This window comes from Ascaphus truei, unplaced genomic scaffold, assembly GCF_040206685.1.
Source record: "Ascaphus truei isolate aAscTru1 unplaced genomic scaffold, aAscTru1.hap1 HAP1_SCAFFOLD_966, whole genome shotgun sequence".
NCBI lineage: Eukaryota > Metazoa > Chordata > Amphibia > Anura > Ascaphidae > Ascaphus > Ascaphus truei.
Window position 1 is genome coordinate 47,761 of NW_027457305.1, and position 20,336 is coordinate 68,096.

The following is a 20,336-nucleotide window of genomic DNA, read 5'->3' on the forward strand; positions in this document are numbered from 1 at the left end:
CAAACGTCTGTAATATTAATGCAATGTCTTACTTTTGTTGCAGTGAACACTGAAGAGACGGATCTACTACAACACTGTACAGGATGAGCATACGCTACAAGCAGCAAAATGATCTTGCAGTTGACAGTATGTTGTTCTGGTAATGTGCACAATTATTATTTATGGGCTACACACCACAGTGCTGGACATATTCTGTTAACTTCAACTCTACTCCTAACATGGAGATGTCTTCCTGGTGTTACTGATTCAGTACATCATATGCACAGTGTGGTTATGATATGATGGATTGATTTAATGAACCCACCAACCAATGATGACATCTGCATCATCTTCTGTAAAGTGCAGCTACAGCATGATATTATCAGCATTTGGTGCGGTATAATCAGAGGTATCTATGTGCTTTTGTGCCTGTTTTAAGTCCTCCAGCTTAACGCCCCTACACCTCCCACTACACAGGCATACTTACTTATGCATACACTGACATCTGGCATACCTACACACACCCCAGGGCCACTTCCTTCCCCTGATGTCAGGGAGAGGATGGGCATGCAGAGTGCAGTAAGTCTCCACGTTACTCTGGCCAACAGTCTTGGCCTACCTCCAGCATCTGTCACCCACAACATCTGTTCCCTCCTTGTAAAGTGCTGAACTATCTCACCTGGGTCAGTGCTATAGCTGATCACAGTGCCCGATCAGGATGTCACTGTGACAGGCAGCAGTGCAGATTGACCGGTCAATCAATGCAGTGCCGCAACATATGCACTAAATGAGATTTCCGTGCCCCCAGTCAGGTTACTCCCTGGGCAGTGACCCTGCTCACACCCTCCCCTAGTTCCACCTCTGATCACAATTATCTCTCTTGGAGAGTGTAGCAAATTGGAGTTGGGGGAATCTCACCTCTGCCATGCATGGTCACAATCTGGGCACAGGACCCAAATAGTGGGCAATGTGGCACTTCTTACAGTAGAGAATAAGTAACTTTATTCTTTACTTGTGTATTAAGGACCTTATTTGCATTAAATTCAGTCCACATGGGACCAAGACTTTCTGGCTTACTGAACAAAGTGGAATTGTTTCGTAGAGGGTGGAGAATTGTATTTTATCTGAAATTACCCCCTCTGCACAAAATACAAACAATTATACCCATACAAGTACCTTGTGGAAGTTGTTGCCCTCTATCTTCCTGTGGTCTCTCCCTGTTTCTCACCGTGCCTCCTCCCATTTCCTTGCACCTCTGCGTCTCCGCATATATCCCTATACTCAGAGCCGGCTCCGGTCAGTGACATGGGATGCCCAAATATGAGCATACCCATATATGGGCATCCATGCCACTGACCGGAGCCCGCTCTGTTGCGGATATGGAGAGAGACTGGGAGATTTACATCCCCTTATAATTCATATGGTGCATAGTACCGGCACGTATTGTTTTACCGGTACTGTGTACCTTCCTACTTTCACACTGGTACAGTATATGCTGCAGTGGGACTGAGAGGGATATATTGGTAACACATAGTCATTGTTGGGGGAATTCAATCCATTTTGAAAATAGTAATGAAATGTTTTTTACTTTTCTTTTTTTTCAGTAATGAAGAATGAAACATTTCTGTTAAAATTGAATTGGAGGTGAACTGGATTCATCATCAACTCTGCACCAGTGTGAATTGATGTTCTTTAATGTTCTGATAAGGTACATGCAACATCTCTTCCTCAACCCCTGCACCACTCTCTGCCTCTTGCCTCTCTCTCTCCACCTCCCTGCTAAGCGTATTAACCCATCTAATGTAATCCACATTCCATGTCTCACTTTACTCTTCACTTCTCACGTGCCCTCTGGAATGACTGCTCTCTGACTAACAAGGTCTATTTGTACATGACCTCTTCTGCTCTCATCCACCACCTCTCATTCCCCTCACCCCTGTCCTACTCGATACCTCAGCTTAATTGAACTCTCTCCTCTGACATCTACCCTTATCTCTAACCTCTCCTCACTTTCTGCTTAAACTAACTATCTTGTTAACTTTTACAATGCTATCATCTCCTCCTCCTCCCTCCTCCTCCTTCCTCCTCCCTCCTCCATCATATATATGCCCCTTCTAGGCTCTGACACACTCATCCCTCTAAGGCCATGATTATCATGGGCACATGCTTGGTCATCCACAGTGTGTGCGAGCGATGCAGAGCCGCCTCGGACCTCAGTGCAGGGATTGCTGCATACCCCCAGCATCTGTCACCCACAAACAATACACACACTAATACTCCCCACAATACACACTATAATACCTCCTCAATACTAATCTCCCCAATAATATTATAGCTCCAAACACAATATACACAACACCCTTACACAAGATACACAATCTAGTACTCTCCTCTGCACCTCTACACACAATATAATACTCCCACACACACAATATACACACTACCCTCCTACCCCCATAAAATACAACCAATAATACACACACACTTTGTGGATGTTGGGACCAGCTCCCGGCATGCACCAGTGAAAGAGAGAGGCCGGCAGAAGCTCGGAAGAACTCCCTCCATCCGTGCCTTCCTCCGTTTCACATCTTCTCCCTGTCTCTCTCCCTCCCTTTCCTTGCATCTCCCTGCGTCTTTACGTATACCCAGTCAGTGACGGCTCTGGTCACGTGATGCCTTAATATGGGCTTATCCATATATGTTCATCCACGTCACTAATGTGATGCCCGCACTGTTGCGGAGCTGGTACTTACGACGGGCACTTATTGTTTTATCAGTACTGCGTACCTGACTCTACCGGCCTACTTTCAACACTAGTACAATATGTGCTTCACTACGAGTGAGTGGGGAATATTGGCATCACACAGTCACTGTTGAATATGCCATTCAATCCATTTTGAAAATAGTAATGCAATGTGGTTTTGTTTTGTTTGCTTTTTGCAGTAATGAAGAATGGAAAAGTTATATTAAAATTAAATTGGAGGGGGACTAGATTCAGCATTTCATCATGAACTCTGCACTTGTGAGAATTTAACTTCTTGAATACCCTGACAGGTACACGCAACATTAAGACTATAATCTGCTGTGCAAGCTTTCGTGCTATACCTCCCCCTCAGGTTTTGATTTATACATTTGCTCCCTCAATTCATGTCCTCTAATATTTGAAAGCTCTCTCCTAGCATTTTCTCTTTACCACAGAACGTCATCCCAATGTAACCTCTCTCTTGTTCTTTCTGCTTGCTGTTTCCTCACTCCTCTGTTAAACTTTTCTAATTTCTCTAACTTCCACACTCCTGCTTTTATCCACATGTTCTCCTCTTTCCTTCCCCTACCTTTGCATGTGTCTACACACTGCACCATTTGTACAGACCTCTATTGCAGCTATTTCTGCACTGCTCAATGAAAAGCACTCTTTAATATCCTATTCTCTGTGCCCCCTCTCTCTGCGCCCCCTCTTTTGGCGCCTCCTCTCTCTGCGCCCCCTCTCTCTGCGCCTATCTGTCTCATTCTCTCTACGTCCCTCTCTCTCTACATAGAGCTATCTCTGTCTCTCTCTACACCTATCTCTGTGTCTCCTTCTATGTTTGCTGATGTGTGGGATATCTCTTATAATCTTGAACCTGCTCATATACACATCGGGCCTCCCTGCCTCTGCCTCCCTGCTAAGAGTGTTAACCTATCTAATGTAATCCACATTCCTTTCCTTACTTTTCTCTTCCCTTCTCCTATGCCATCTGGAATGCCCGTTCTCTGACTAACAAGGCTCTAGTTGTACATGACCTCTTCTGCTCTCATCATTCACAATCAGTCATTCCCCTCACCCCATCTTACCTGTCCCACTGATTTGCCTCTGCTTAATTAAACTCTCCTCTGACATCTACTCTAACCTCTCTCTCTCTTTCCGCTTAAACTAACAATCTTATTAACTCTTACAATGCTATCCTCCTATCTATATGCCCCCTCTAGGCTCTGACACACTTGTCCCTCTAGCCCACACCCTTGGCTAAATTCCCAAACATGTTCATCACACTTCCACTCGCTGTTCTTAATGCCTATGAAGGAAATCACACAATTGATATTTGATTTTTCTACAGTAAAAATGTCTCCAGTCCTGTATAAAGCTGCTCTCTGGGGCCAAACCACACTACTTTTTTTTCACATTCATCAACACTCAAATTTAATTTACGCTGTCTTTTTTTCCCTGTATTTGACTCCCTCCACTAACCTTCTCCTCACACTTGCCATCCTTCCTTCACTTCTCCTCAAGCATTTGACTACTTCAGAGGCAAGGTGGATGCCACCCACAAGGAGATTCCTTCTGTCCCTTCCCCCTTCTCTCCTTCTACCTAATTCTCCTTCTGCATTTGACTCCTTTTCTTCTCTTACAGAGCTGGAAGCTAATCATCTTCTCTTCTCCCTCTACCACATGCCCTCTAGATCGTATCCCCTCACACCTTACTGCATCTCTTAGTCCCCACTCTCACCCACATCTTCAATTCCTCCCTATTCTCTGGCTCTTTACCCTCTTACTTTAAGCCTGTAGTGGTCACCCTTTTCTCAGAAACAACCTACACCCTATGTGCCTTACTAACTACCGCCCTGTATCCCTCCTGCTGTTTGTCTCCTAATTGCTAGAATGTCAACATTCTTAAATCACATTCCCTCCTGGATCCTTTACAACCTGCCTTTCGTACAGCTCGTTCTACAGACTGTGCTTAAAGCAAATTCCCAAGGTCACTTTTCCCTACTAATCCTACTTGATCTATCTGCTGCGTTTGATGCTCTCAATCACTCTCCTCCTTCATATTCTAAACTCTCTCTTGGTATCCGTAACACAGTTCTATCCTGGTTTTCATCATAACTTTCCTGTCACACATTCTCCATCTCTGTTGCTAACATGTCTTCGTCTTCTATTGATCTGTCTGTGGGTATACATCAGGGCTCTGTTCTGAGATCTCTCTTTCTCTCTACATACTATCATTTGGTGACCTCATCAACTCTTTGTGACAATCCTATAAATAACAAATACAAATATCAGGTCATGGGAATAAGTGATTTGGACATAAAAGTAACATTTCGGAAGTGTGGACAACTAATACATCTTGTAGATTGCCTTTACAGTGTAATGTCATTGATTCAGTAGATTGTGTGCAGACCAGGACTGCAGTACAGTGTCACTCACATGGATGACTTGCGTGGTAGAAGCTCAAGAACAAGGATGTCAAACTCCAGTCCTCGAGGGCAGCAAACAGGCCAGGTTTTCAGGATATCCCTACTGAAAACCTGGCCTGTTTGGGACCCTCGAGGACTGGAGTTTGACATGCATGCTCTAGAAGGAGCACCGCTGTGGGTGGGAGGTGGATTTGCTTTGCATCAAATGGTTTGGAGCAAGGTTTATTGTATGTATTATCATAATAACAATGCAATGCTTAACTTTTATTTCAGGAGGGATGACTGCAGAACAGAAGTGAATATTGAAGCCATGTGTTCCTTTTCTTGCAAAAGAGAAAATTTGAAGGACAGTTGAAGAGAAGGAAAATTACTACACAGAGACAGATAAGCAATGTGTATATTTCTCATTTACCATTTAGTATTTGTCGTTTTATTGACTCCACACAATCCGGCTGCTACGGGTTTCACATTGAATATTTTCATCTCTACTCTACCCCTTCCTGTGATCTGAACCATGCAAGTTTTCGTTGATTCAATACATCATGAGTAGAGTGTGGCTACAGTATGAAGTAAAGACCCAAGGACCACATCTACTACCATTCATAACAAGAACATGTGCAGTAGCGCACAGCTGCAGTTCTATGTGATTGTTATGAAAGGTTGAGGTGGTTCAATTCTATGAATCTGGAGTGGGATGGATCCTGTTTGCATCATATGGTTTCATCTAGGCCAGTAGATTATATAACTCTCAGTACAGGTTACACATGGCATCAGTATTAGTGATTTAAAGAGGAGGAAAGCTTCAATGTGGAGAACAAAGCCAAGTAATGTTGAAGTTACTCCTTTTACCATTTACTTGGTCAGTCTGTACTGTCTACTCTCCACACAGCTGCTAAGGATCTTCCATTTTAAATACTTTCACCTCCTATTCTGCACTGCTTTGCTGCCCATTATTCAGAGATGCGTTCCAGTCATGTTTAGCACTCTGAATCTCTCTGCAGTCATTGGTTCAGCACATCATGGGTAGAGCATGGCTACAGATGCAGCAAGCTATTATTATTTTACCGGCTGATCATCCATAATATTGCATTAAAACATAGAATATCACTTAATTTCCAAAAGATTCAGTGATGCTGATAATGCAGAATCTCACAACATTTCCCATCATAATGCCATAATGCACAAGTGGGAGAAATAATCCTTGCTATATCTGTACATTGTGTGACGTATTACCTCCATGACCAATGAGAGCAAGTACATCTTCTGTATAGAGCGGCTGTGTTATGATGCAGTTATTGATCATCATTGACATAATCACAAGAATCTTATGCAAAGGGAAATTGTCCGCAGCGAAGTGAGATTTCAGCCCCCAAACGTCTGTAATATTAATGCAATGTCTTACTTTTGTTGCAGTGAACACTGAAGAGACGGATCTACTACAACACTGTACAGGATGAGCATACGCTACAAGCAGCAAAATGATCTTGCAGTTGACAGTATGTTGTTCTGGTAATGTGCACAATTATTATTTATGGGCTACACACCACAGTGCTGGACATATTCTGTTAACTTCAACTCTACTCCTAACATGGAGATGTCTTCCTGGTGTTACTGATTCAGTACATCATATGCACAGTGTGGTTATGATATGATGGATTGATTTAATGAACCCACCAACCAATGATGACATCTGCATCATCTTCTGTAAAGTGCAGCTACAGCATGATATTATCAGCATTTGGTGCGGTATAATCAGAGGTATCTATGTGCTTTTGTGCCTGTTTTAAGTCCTCCAGCTTAACGCCCCTACACCTCCCACTACACAGGCATACTTACTTATGCATACACTGACATCTGGCATACCTACACACACCCCAGGGCCACTTCCTTCCCCTGATGTCAGGGAGAGGATGGGCATGCAGAGTGCAGTAAGTCTCCACGTTACTCTGGCCAACAGTCTTGGCCTACCTCCAGCATCTGTCACCCACAACATCTGTTCCCTCCTTGTAAAGTGCTGAACTATCTCACCTGGGTCAGTGCTATAGCTGATCACAGTGCCCGATCAGGATGTCACTGTGACAGGCAGCAGTGCAGATTGACCGGTCAATCAATGCAGTGCCGCAACATATGCACTAAATGAGATTTCCGTGCCCCCAGTCAGGTTACTCCCTGGGCAGTGACCCTGCTCACACCCTCCCCTAGTTCCACCTCTGATCACAATTATCTCTCTTGGAGAGTGTAGCAAATTGGAGTTGGGGGAATCTCACCTCTGCCATGCATGGTCACAATCTGGGCACAGGACCCAAATAGTGGGCAATGTGGCACTTCTTACAGTAGAGAATAAGTAACTTTATTCTTTACTTGTGTATTAAGGACCTTATTTGCATTAAATTCAGTCCACATGGGACCAAGACTTTCTGGCTTACTGAACAAAGTGGAATTGTTTCGTAGAGGGTGGAGAATTGTATTTTATCTGAAATTACCCCCTCTGCACAAAATACAAACAATTATACCCATACAAGTACCTTGTGGAAGTTGTTGCCCTCTATCTTCCTGTGGTCTCTCCCTGTTTCTCACCGTGCCTCCTCCCATTTCCTTGCACCTGTGCGTCTCCGCATATATCCCTATACTCAGAGCCGGCTCCGGTCAGTGACATGGGATGCCCAAATATGAGCATACCCATATATGGGCATCCATGCCACTGACCGGAGCCCGCTCTGTTGCGGATATGGAGAGAGACTGGGAGATTTACATCCCCTTATAATTCATATGGTGCATAGTACCGGCACGTATTGTTTTACCGGTACTGTGTACCTTCCTACTTTCACACTGGTACAGTATATGCTGCAGTGGGACTGAGAGGGATATATTGGTAACACATAGTCATTGTTGGGGGAATTCAATCCATTTTGAAAATAGTAATGAAATGTTTTTTACTTTTCTTTTTTTTCAGTAATGAAGAATGAAACATTTCTGTTAAAATTGAATTGGAGGTGAACTGGATTCATCATCAACTCTGCACCAGTGTGAATTGATGTTCTTTAATGTTCTGATAAGGTACATGCAACATCTCTTCCTCAACCCCTGCACCACTCTCTGCCTCTTGCCTCTCTCTCTCCACCTCCCTGCTAAGCGTATTAACCCATCTAATGTAATCCACATTCCATGTCTCACTTTACTCTTCACTTCTCACGTGCCCTCTGGAATGACTGCTCTCTGACTAACAAGGTCTATTTGTACATGACCTCTTCTGCTCTCATCCACCACCTCTCATTCCCCTCACCCCTGTCCTACTCGATACCTCAGCTTAATTGAACTCTCTCCTCTGACATCTACCCTTATCTCTAACCTCTCCTCACTTTCTGCTTAAACTAACTATCTTGTTAACTTTTACAATGCTATCATCTCCTCCTCCTCCCTCCTCCTCCTCCCTCCTCCTCCTCCCTCCTCCATCATATATATGCCCCTTCTAGGCTCTGACACACTCATCCCTCTAAGGCCATGATTATCATGGGCACATGCTTGGTCATCCACAGTGTGTGCGAGCGATGCAGAGCCGCCTCGGACCTCAGTGCAGGGATTGCTGCATACCCCCAGCATCTGTCACCCACAAACAATACACACACTAATACTCCCCACAATACACACTATAATACCTCCTCAATACTAATCTCCCCAATAATATTATAGCTCCAAACACAATATACACAACACCCTTACACAAGATACACAATCTAGTACTCTCCTCTGCACCTCTACACACAATATAATACTCCCACACACACAATATACACACTACCCTCCTACCCCCATAAAATACAACCAATAATACACACACACTTTGTGGATGTTGGGACCAGCTCCCGGCATGCACCAGTGAAAGAGAGAGGCCCGCAGAAGCTCGGAAGAACTCCCTCCATCCGTGCCTTCCTCCGTTTCACATCTTCTCCCTGTCTCTCTCCCTCCCTTTCCTTGCATCTCCCTGCGTCTTTACGTATACCCAGTCAGTGACGGCTCTGGTCACGTGATGCCTTAATATGGGCTTATCCATATATGTTCATCCACGTCACTAATGTGATGCCCGCACTGTTGCGGAGCTGGTACTTACGACGGGCACTTATTGTTTTATCAGTACTGCGTACCTGACTCTACCGGCCTACTTTCAACACTAGTACAATATGTGCTTCACTACGAGTGAGTGGGGAATATTGGCATCACACAGTCACTGTTGAATATGCCATTCAATCCATTTTGAAAATAGTAATGCAATGTGGTTTTGTTTTGTTTGCTTTTTGCAGTAATGAAGAATGGAAAAGTTATATTAAAATTAAATTGGAGGGGGACTAGATTCAGCATTTCATCATGAACTCTGCACTTGTGAGAATTTAACTTCTTGAATACCCTGACAGGTACACGCAACATTAAGACTATAATCTGCTGTGCAAGCTTTCGTGCTATACCTCCCCCTCAGGTTTTGATTTATACATTTGCTCCCTCAATTCATGTCCTCTAATATTTGAAAGCTCTCTCCTAGCATTTTCTCTTTACCACAGAACGTCATCCCAATGTAACCTCTCTCTTGTTCTTTCTGCTTGCTGTTTCCTCACTCCTCTGTTAAACTTTTCTAATTTCTCTAACTTCCACACTCCTGCTTTTATCCACATGTTCTCCTCTTTCCTTCCCCTACCTTTGCATGTGTCTACACACTGCACCATTTGTACAGACCTCTATTGCAGCTATTTCTGCACTGCTCAATGAAAAGCACTCTTTAATATCCTATTCTCTGTGCCCCCTCTCTCTGCGCCCCCTCTTTTGGCGCCTCCTCTCTCTGCGCCCCCTCTCTCTGCGCCTATCTGTCTCATTCTCTCTACGTCCCTCTCTCTCTACATAGAGCTATCTCTGTCTCTCTCTACACCTATCTCTGTGTCTCCTTCTATGTTTGCTGATGTGTGGGATATCTCTTATAATCTTGAACCTGCTCATATACACATCGGGCCTCCCTGCCTCTGCCTCCCTGCTAAGAGTGTTAACCTATCTAATGTAATCCACATTCCTTTCCTTACTTTTCTCTTCCCTTCTCCTATGCCATCTGGAATGCCCGTTCTCTGACTAACAAGGCTCTAGTTGTACATGACCTCTTCTGCTCTCATCATTCACAATCAGTCATTCCCCTCACCCCATCTTACCTGTCCCACTGATTTTCCTCTGCTTAATTAAACTCTCCTCTGACATCTACTCTAACCTCTCTCTCTCTTTCCGCTTAAACTAACAATCTTATTAACTCTTACAATGCTATCCTCCTATCTATATGCCCCCTCTAGGCTCTGACACACTTGTCCCTCTAGCCCACACCCTTGGCTAAATTCCCAAACATGTTCATCACACTTCCACTCGCTGTTCTTAATGCCTATGAAGGAAATCACACAATTGATATTTGATTTTTCTACAGTAAAAATGTCTCCAGTCCTGTATAAAGCTGCTCTCTGGGGCCAAACCACACTACTTTTTTTTCACATTCATCAACACTCAAATTTAATTTACGCTGTCTTTTTTTCCCTGTATTTGACTCCCTCCACTAACCTTCTCCTCACACTTGCCATCCTTCCTTCACTTCTCCTCAAGCATTTGACTACTTCAGAGGCAAGGTGGATGCCACCCACAAGGAGATTCCTTCTGTCCCTTCCCCCTTCTCTCCTTCTACCTAATTCTCCTTCTGCATTTGACTCCTTTTCTTCTCTTACAGAGCTGGAAGCTAATCATCTTCTCTTCTCCCTCTACCACATGCCCTCTAGATCGTATCCCCTCACACCTTACTGCATCTCTTAGTCCCCACTCTCACCCACATCTTCAATTCCTCCCTATTCTCTGGCTCTTTACCCTCTTACTTTAAGCCTGTAGTGGTCACCCTTTTCTCAGAAACAACCTACACCCTATGTGCCTTACTAACTACCGCCCTGTATCCCTCCTGCTGTTTGTCTCCTAATTGCTAGAATGTCAACATTCTTAAATCACATTCCCTCCTGGATCCTTTACAACCTGCCTTTCGTACAGCTCGTTCTACAGACTGTGCTTAAAGCAAATTCCCAAGGTCACTTTTCCCTACTAATCCTACTTGATCTATCTGCTGCGTTTGATGCTCTCAATCACTCTCCTCCTTCATATTCTAAACTCTCTCTTGGTATCCGTAACACAGTTCTATCCTGGTTTTCATCATAACTTTCCTGTCACACATTCTCCATCTCTGTTGCTAACATGTCTTCGTCTTCTATTGATCTGTCTGTGGGTATACATCAGGGCTCTGTTCTGAGATCTCTCTTTCTCTCTACATACTATCATTTGGTGACCTCATCAACTCTTTGTGACAATCCTATAAATAACAAATACAAATATCAGGTCATGGGAATAAGTGATTTGGACATAAAAGTAACATTTCGGAAGTGTGGACAACTAATACATCTTGTAGATTGCCTTTACAGTGTGATGTCATTGATTCAGTAGATTGTGTGCAGACCAGGACTGCAGTACAGTGTCACTCACATGGATGACTAGCGTGGTAGAAGCTCAAGAACAAGGATGTCAAACTCCAATCCTCGAGGGCAGCAAACAGGCCAGGTTTTCAGGATATCCCTACTGAAAACCTGGCCTGTTTGGGACCCTCGAGGACTGGAGTTTGACATGCATGCTCTAGAAGGAGCACCGCTGTGGGTGGGAGGTGGATTTGCTTTGCATCAAATGGTTTGGAGCAAGGTTTATTGTATGTATTATCATAATAACAATGCAATGCTTAACTTTTATTTCAGGAGGGATGACTGCAGAACAGAAGTGAATATTGAAGCCATGTGTTCCTTTTCTTGCAAAAGAGAAAATTTGAAGGACAGTTGAAGAGAAGGAAAATTACTACACAGAGACAGATAAGCAATGTGTATATTTCTCATTTACCATTTAGTATTTGTCGTTTTATTGACTCCACACAATCCGGCTGCTACGGGTTTCACATTGAATATTTTCATCTCTACTCTACCCCTTCCTGTGATCTGAACCATGCAAGTTTTCGTTGATTCAATACATCATGAGTAGAGGGTGGCTACAGTATGAAGTAAAGACCCAAGGACCACATCTACTACCATTCATAACAAGAACATGTGCAGTAGCGCACAGCTGCAGTTCTATGTGATTGTTATGAAAGGTTGAGGTGGTTCAATTCTATGAATCTGGAGTGGGATGGATCCTGTTTGCATCATATGGTTTCATCTAGGCCAGTAGATTATATAACTCTCAGTACAGGTTACACATGGCATCAGTATTAGTGATTTAAAGAGGAGGAAAGCTTCAATGTGGAGAACAAAGCCAAGTAATGTTGAAGTTACTCCTTTTACCATTTACTTGGTCAGTCTGTACTGTCTACTCTCCACACAGCTGCTAAGGATCTTCCATTTTAAATACTTTCACCTCCTATTCTGCACTGCTTTGCTGCCCATTATTCAGAGATGCGTTCCAGTCATGTTTACCACTCTGAATCTCTCTGCAGTCATTGGTTCAGCACATCATGGGTAGAGCATGGCTACAGATACAGCAAGCTATTATTATTTTACCGGCTGATCATCCATAATATTGCATTAAAACATAGAATATCACTTAATTTCCAAAAGATTCAGTGATGCTGATAATGCAGAATCTCACAACATTTCCCATCATAATGCCATAATGCACCAGTGGGAGAAATAATCCTTGCTATATCTGTACATTGTGTGACGTATTACCTCCATGACCATTGAGAGCAAGTACATCTTCTGTATAGAGCGGCTGTGTTATGATGCAGTTATTGATCATCATTGACATAATCACAAGAATCTTATGCAAAGTGAAATTGTCCGCAGCGAAGTGAGATTTCAGCCCCCAAACGTCTGTAATATTAATGCAATGTCTTACTTTTGTTGCAGTGAACACTGAAGAGACGGATCTACTACAACACTGTACAGGATGAGCATACGCTACAAGCAGCAAAATGATCTTGCAGTTGACAGTATGTTGTTCTGGTAATGTGCACAATTATTATTTATGGGCTACACACCACAGTGCTGGACATATTCTGTTAACTTCAACTCTACTCCTAACATGGAGATGTCTTCCTGGTGTTACTGATTCAGTACATCATATGCACAGTGTGGTTATGATATGATGGATTGATTTAATGAACCCACCAACCAATGATGACATCTGCATCATCTTCTGTAAAGTGCAGCTACAGCATGATATTATCAGCATTTGGTGCGGTATAATCAGAGGTATCTATGTGCTTTTGTGCCTGTTTTAAGTCCTCCAGCTTAACGCCCCTACACCTCCCACTACACAGGCATACTTGCTTATGCATACACTGACATCTGGCATACCTACACACACCCCAGGGCCACTTCCTTCCCCTGATGTCAGGGAGAGGATGGGCATGCAGAGTGCAGTAAGTCTCCACGTTACTCTGGCCAACAGTCTTGGCCTACCTCCAGCATCTGTCACCCACAACATCTGTTCCCTCCTTGTAAAGTGCTGAACTATCTCACCTGGGTCAGTGCTATAGCTGATCACAGTGCCCGATCAGGATGTCACTGTGACAGGCAGCAGTGCAGATTGACCGGTCAATCAATGCAGTGCCGCAACATATGCACTAAATGAGATTTCCGTGCCCCCAGTCAGGTTACTCCCTGGGCAGTGACCCTGCTCACACCCTCCCCTAGTTCCACCTCTGATCACAATTATCTCTCTTGGAGAGTGTAGCAAATTGGAGTTGGGGGAATCTCACCTCTGCCATGCATGGTCACAATCTGGGCACAGGACCCAAATAGTGGGCAATGTGGCACTTCTTACAGTAGAGAATAAGTAACTTTATTCTTTACTTGTGTATTAAGGACCTTATTTGCATTAAATTCAGTCCACATGGGACCAAGACTTTCTGGCTTACTGAACAAAGTGGAATTGTTTCGTAGAGGGTGGAGAATTGTATTTTATCTGAAATTACCCCCTCTGCACAAAATACAAACAATTATACCCATACAAGTACCTTGTGGAAGTTGTTGCCCTCTATCTTCCTGTGGTCTCTCCCTGTTTCTCACCGTGCCTCCTCCCATTTCCTTGCACCTCTGCGTCTCCGCATATATCCCTATACTCAGAGCCGGCTCCGGTCAGTGACATGGGATGCCCAAATATGAGCATACCCATATATGGGCATCCATGCCACTGACCGGAGCCCGCTCTGTTGCGGATATGGAGAGAGACTGGGAGATTTACATCCCCTTATAATTCATATGGTGCATAGTACCGGCACGTATTGTTTTACCGGTACTGTGTACCTTCCTACTTTCACACTGGTACAGTATATGCTGCAGTGGGACTGAGAGGGATATATTGGTAACACATAGTCATTGTTGGGGGAATTCAATCCATTTTGAAAATAGTAATGAAATGTTTTTTACTTTTCTTTTTTTTCAGTAATGAAGAATGAAACATTTCTGTTAAAATTGAATTGGAGGTGAACTGGATTCATCATCAACTCTGCACCAGTGTGAATTGATGTTCTGATAAGGTACATGCAACATCTCTTCCTCAACCCCTGCACCACTCTCTGCCTCTTGCCTCTCTCTCTCCACCTCCCTGCTAAGCGTATTAACCCATCTAATGTAATCCACATTCCATGTCTCACTTTACTCTTCACTTCTCACGTGCCCTCTGGAATGACTGCTCTCTGACTAACAAGGTCTATTTGTACATGACCTCTTCTGCTCTCATCCACCACCTCTCATTCCCCTCACCCCTGTCCTACTCGATACCTCAGCTTAATTGAACTCTCTCCTCTGACATCTACCCTTATCTCTAACCTCTCCTCACTTTCTGCTTAAACTAACTATCTTGTTAACTTTTACAATGCTATCATCTCCTCCTCCTCCCTCCTCCTCCTCCCTCCTCCATCATATATATGCCCCTTCTAGGCTCTGACACACTCATCCCTCTAAGGCCATGATTATCATGGGCACATGCTTGGTCATCCACAGTGTGTGCGAGCGATGCAGAGCCGCCTCGGACCTCAGTGCAGGGATTGCTGCATACCCCCAGCATCTGTCACCCACAAACAATACACACACTAATACTCCCCACAATACACACTATAATACCTCCTCAATACTAATCTCCCCAATAATATTATAGCTCCAAACACAATATACACAACACCCTTACACAAGATACACAATCTAGTACTCTCCTCTGCACCTCTACACACAATATAATACTCCCACACACACAATATACACACTACCCTCCTACCCCCATAAAATACAACCAATAATACACACACACTTTGTGGATGTTGGGACCAGCTCCCGGCATGCACCAGTGAAAGAGAGAGGCCCGCAGAAGCTCGGAAGAACTCCCTCCATCCGTGCCTTCCTCCGTTTCACATCTTCTCCCTGTCTCTCTCCCTCCCTTTCCTTGCATCTCCCTGCGTCTTTACGTATACCCAGTCAGTGACGGCTCTGGTCACGTGATGCCTTAATATGGGCTTATCCATATATGTTCATCCACGTCACTAATGTGATGCCCGCACTGTTGCGGAGCTGGTACTTACGACGGGCACTTATTGTTTTATCAGTACTGCGTACCTGACTCTACCGGCCTACTTTCAACACTAGTACAATATGTGCTTCACTACGAGTGAGTGGGGAATATTGGCATCACACAGTCACTGTTGAATATGCCATTCAATCCATTTTGAAAATAGTAATGCAATGTGGTTTTGTTTTGTTTGCTTTTTGCAGTAATGAAGAATGGAAAAGTTATATTAAAATTAAATTGGAGGGGGACTAGATTCAGCATTTCATCATGAACTCTGCACTTGTGAGAATTTAACTTCTTGAATACCCTGACAGGTACACGCAACATTAAGACTATAATCTGCTGTGCAAGCTTTCGTGCTATACCTCCCCCTCAGGTTTTGATTTATACATTTGCTCCCTCAATTCATGTCCTCTAATATTTGAAAGCTCTCTCCTAGCATTTTCTCTTTACCACAGAACGTCATCCCAATGTAACCTCTCTCTTGTTCTTTCTGCTTGCTGTTTCCTCACTCCTCTGTTAAACTTTTCTAATTTCTCTAACTTCCACACTCCTGCTTTTATCCACATGTTCTCCTCTTTCCTTCCCCTACCTTTGCATGTGTCTACACACTGCACCATTTGTACAGACCTCTATTGCAGCTATTTCTGCACTGCTCAATGAAAAGCACTCTTTAATATCCTATTCTCTGTGCCCCCTCTCTCTGCGCCCCCTCTTTTGGCGCCTCCTCTCTCTGCGCCCCCTCTCTCTGCGCCTATCTGTCTCATTCTCTCTACGTCCCTCTCTCTCTACATAGAGCTATCTCTGTCTCTCTCTACACCTATCTCTGTGTCTCCTTCTATGTTTGCTGATGTGTGGGATATCTCTTATAATCTTGAACCTGCTCATATACACATCGGGCCTCCCTGCCTCTGCCTCCCTGCTAAGAGTGTTAACCTATCTAATGTAATCCACATTCCTTTCCTTACTTTTCTCTTCCCTTCTCCTATGCCATCTGGAATGCCCGTTCTCTGACTAACAAGGCTCTAGTTGTACATGACCTCTTCTGCTCTCATCATTCCCCTCACCCCATCTTACCTGTCCCACTGATTTTCCTCTGCTTAATTAAACTCTCCTCTGACATCTACTCTAACCTCTCTCTCTCTTTCCGCTTAAACTAACAATCTTATTAACTCTTACAATGCTATCCTCCTATCTATATGCCCCCTCTAGGCTCTGACACACTTGTCCCTCTAGCCCACACCCTTGGCTAAATTCCCAAACATGTTCATCACACTTCCACTCGCTGTTCTTAATGCCTATGAAGGAAATCACACAATTGATATTTGATTTTTCTACAGTAAAAATGTCTCCAGTCCTGTATAAAGCTGCTCTCTGGGGCCAAACCACACTACTTTTTTTTCACATTCATCAACACTCAAATTTAATTTACGCTGTCTTTTTTTCCCTGTATTTGACTCCCTCCACTAACCTTCTCCTCACACTTGCCATCCTTCCTTCACTTCTCCTCAAGCATTTGACTACTTCAGAGGCAAGGTGGATGCCACCCACAAGGAGATTCCTTCTGTCCCTTCCCCCTTCTCTCCTTCTACCTAATTCTCCTTCTGCATTTGACTCCTTTTCTTCTCTTACAGAGCTGGAAGCTAATCATCTTCTCTTCTCCCTCTACCACATGCCCTCTAGATCGTATCCCCTCACACCTTACTGCATCTCTTAGTCCCCACTCTCACCCACATCTTCAATTCCTCCCTATTCTCTGGCTCTTTACCCTCTTACTTTAAGCCTGTAGTGGTCACCCTTTTCTCAGAAACAACCTACACCCTATGTGCCTTACTAACTACCGCCCTGTATCCCTCCTGCTGTTTGTCTCCTAATTGCTAGAATGTCAACATTCTTAAATCACATTCCCTCCTGGATCCTTTACAACCTGCCTTTCGTACAGCTCGTTCTACAGACTGTGCTTAAAGCAAATTCCCAAGGTCACTTTTCCCTACTAATCCTACTTGATCTATCTGCTGCGTTTGATGCTCTCAATCACTCTCCTCCTTCATATTCTAAACTCTCTCTTGGTATCCGTAACACAGTTCTATCCTGGTTTTCATCATAACTTTCCTGTCACACATTCTCCATCTCTGTTGCTAACATGTCTTCGTCTTCTATTGATCTGTCTGTGGGTATACATCAGGGCTCTGTTCTGAGATCTCTCTTTCTCTCTACATACTATCATTTGGTGACCTCATCAACTCTTTGTGACAATCCTATAAATAACAAATACAAATATCAGGTCATGGGAATAAGTGATTTGGACATAAAAGTAACATTTCGGAAGTGTGGACAACTAATACATCTTGTAGATTGCCTTTACAGTGTAATGTCATTGATTCAGTAGATTGTGTGCAGACCAGGACTGCAGTACAGTGTCACTCACATGGATGACTTGCGTGGTAGAAGCTCAAGAACAAGGATGTCAAACTCCAGTCCTCGAGGGCAGCAAACAGGCCAGGTTTTCAGGATATCCCTACTGAAAACCTGGCCTGTTTGGGACCCTCGAGGACTGGAGTTTGACATGCATGCTCTAGAAGGAGCACCGCTGTGGGTGGGAGGTGGATTTGCTTTGCATCAAATGGTTTGGAGCAAGGTTTATTGTATGTATTATCATAATAACAATGCAATGCTTAACTTTTATTTCAGGAGGGATGACTGCAGAACAGAAGTGAATATTGAAGCCATGTGTTCCTTTTCTTGCAAAAGAGAAAATTTGAAGGACAGTTGAAGAGAAGGAAAATTACTACACAGAGACAGATAAGCAATGTGTATATTTCTCATTTACCATTTAGTATTTGTCGTTTTATTGACTCCACACAATCCGGCTGCTACGGGTTTCACATTGAATATTTTCATCTCTACTCTACCCCTTCCTGTGATCTGAACCATGCAAGTTTTCGTTGATTCAATACATCATGAGTAGAGGGTGGCTACAGTATGAAGTAAAGACCCAAGGACCACATCTACTACCATTCATAACAAGAACATGTGCAGTAGCGCACAGCTGCAGTTCTATGTGATTGTTATGAAAGGTTGAGGTGGTTCAATTCTATGAATCTGGAGTGGGATGGATCCTGTTTGCATCATATGGTTTCATCTAGGCCAGTAGATTATATAACTCTCAGTACAGGTTACACATGGCATCAGTATTAGTGATTTAAAGAGGAGGAAAGCTTCAATGTGGAGAACAAAGCCAAGTAATGTTGAAGTTACTCCTTTTACCATTTACTTGGTCAGTCTGTACTGTCTACTCTCCACACAGCTGCTAAGGATCTTCCATTTTAAATACTTTCACCTCCTATTCTGCACTGCTTTGCTGCCCATTATTCAGAGATGCGTTCCAGTCATGTTTACCACTCTGAATCTCTCTGCAGTCATTGGTTCAGCACATCATGGGTAGAGCATGGCTACAGATACAGCAAGCTATTATTATTTTACCGGCTGATCATCCATAATATTGCATTAAAACATAGAATATCACTTAATTTCCAAAAGATTCAGTGATGCTGATAATGCAGAATCTCACAACATTTCCCATCATAATGCCATAATGCACCAGTGGGAGAAATAATCCTTGCTATATCTGTACATTGTGTGACGTATTACCTCCATGACCATTGAGAGCAAGTACATCTTCTGTATAGAGCGGCTGTGTTATGATGCAGTTATTGATCATCATTGACATAATCACAAGAATCTTATGCAAAGTGAAATTGTCCGCAGCGAAGTGAGATTTCAGCCCCCAAACGTCTGTAATATTAATGCAATGTCTTACTTTTGTTGCAGTGAACACTGAAGAGACGGATCTACTACAACACTGTACAGGATGAGCATACGCTACAAGCAGCAAAATGATCTTGCAGTTGACAGTATGTTGTTCTGGTAATGTGCACAATTATTATTTATGGGCTACACACCACAGTGCTGGACATATTCTGTTAACTTCAACTCTACTCCTAACATGGAGATGTCTTCCTGGTGTTACTGATTCAGTACATCATATGCACAGTGTGGTTATGATATGATGGATTGATTTAATGAACCCACCAACCAATGATGACATCTGCATCATCTTCTGTAAAGTGCAGCTACAGCATGATATTATCAGCATTTGGTGCGGTATAATCAGAGGTATCTATGTGCTTTTGTGCCTGTTTTAAGTCCTCCAGCTTAACGCCCCTACACCTCCCACTACACAGGCATACTTGCTTATGCATACACTGACATCTGGCATACCTACACACACCCCAGGGCCACTTCCTTCCCCTGATGTCAGGGAGAGGATGGGCATGCAGAGTGCAGTAAGTCTCCACGTTACTCTGGCCAACAGTCTTGGCCTACCTCCAGCATCTGTCACCCACAACATCTGTTCCCTCCTTGTAAAGTGCTGAACTATCTCACCTGGGTCAGTGCTATAGCTGATCACAGTGCCCGATCAGGATGTCACTGTGACAGGCAGCAGTGCAGATTGACCGGTCAATCAATGCAGTGCCGCAACATATGCACTAAATGAGATTTCCGTGCCCCCAGTCAGGTTACTC

At 43.5% G+C, this 20,336-nt stretch overlaps 2 long non-coding RNA genes across 3 annotated transcripts; both read left to right on the forward strand.

The window, feature by feature from the left end:
* The first annotated feature begins 1,589 nt into the window (after positions 1 to 1,589).
* LOC142486588 (uncharacterized) lies at positions 1,590 to 6,627 on the forward strand. The gene is made up of 4 exons (XR_012799047.1): positions 1,590 to 1,687; positions 2,923 to 3,033; positions 5,425 to 5,546; positions 6,565 to 6,627. It is a non-coding gene; the product is annotated as an uncharacterized LOC142486588 (long non-coding RNA).
* A 1,483-nt stretch (positions 6,628 to 8,110) lies between these two features.
* On the forward strand, positions 8,111 to 19,671 carry LOC142486586 (uncharacterized). Of its 2 annotated transcripts, XR_012799044.1 has the most exons (7): positions 8,111 to 8,208; positions 9,450 to 9,560; positions 11,952 to 12,073; positions 13,092 to 13,187; positions 14,632 to 14,725; positions 18,442 to 18,561; positions 19,582 to 19,671. It is a non-coding gene; the product is annotated as an uncharacterized LOC142486586 (long non-coding RNA). The 2 variants fall into 2 exon arrangements; XR_012799045.1 differs by lacking the exons at positions 18,442 to 18,561; positions 19,582 to 19,671 and adding an exon at positions 15,954 to 16,064.
* Positions 19,672 to 20,336: the final 665 nt, after the last annotated feature.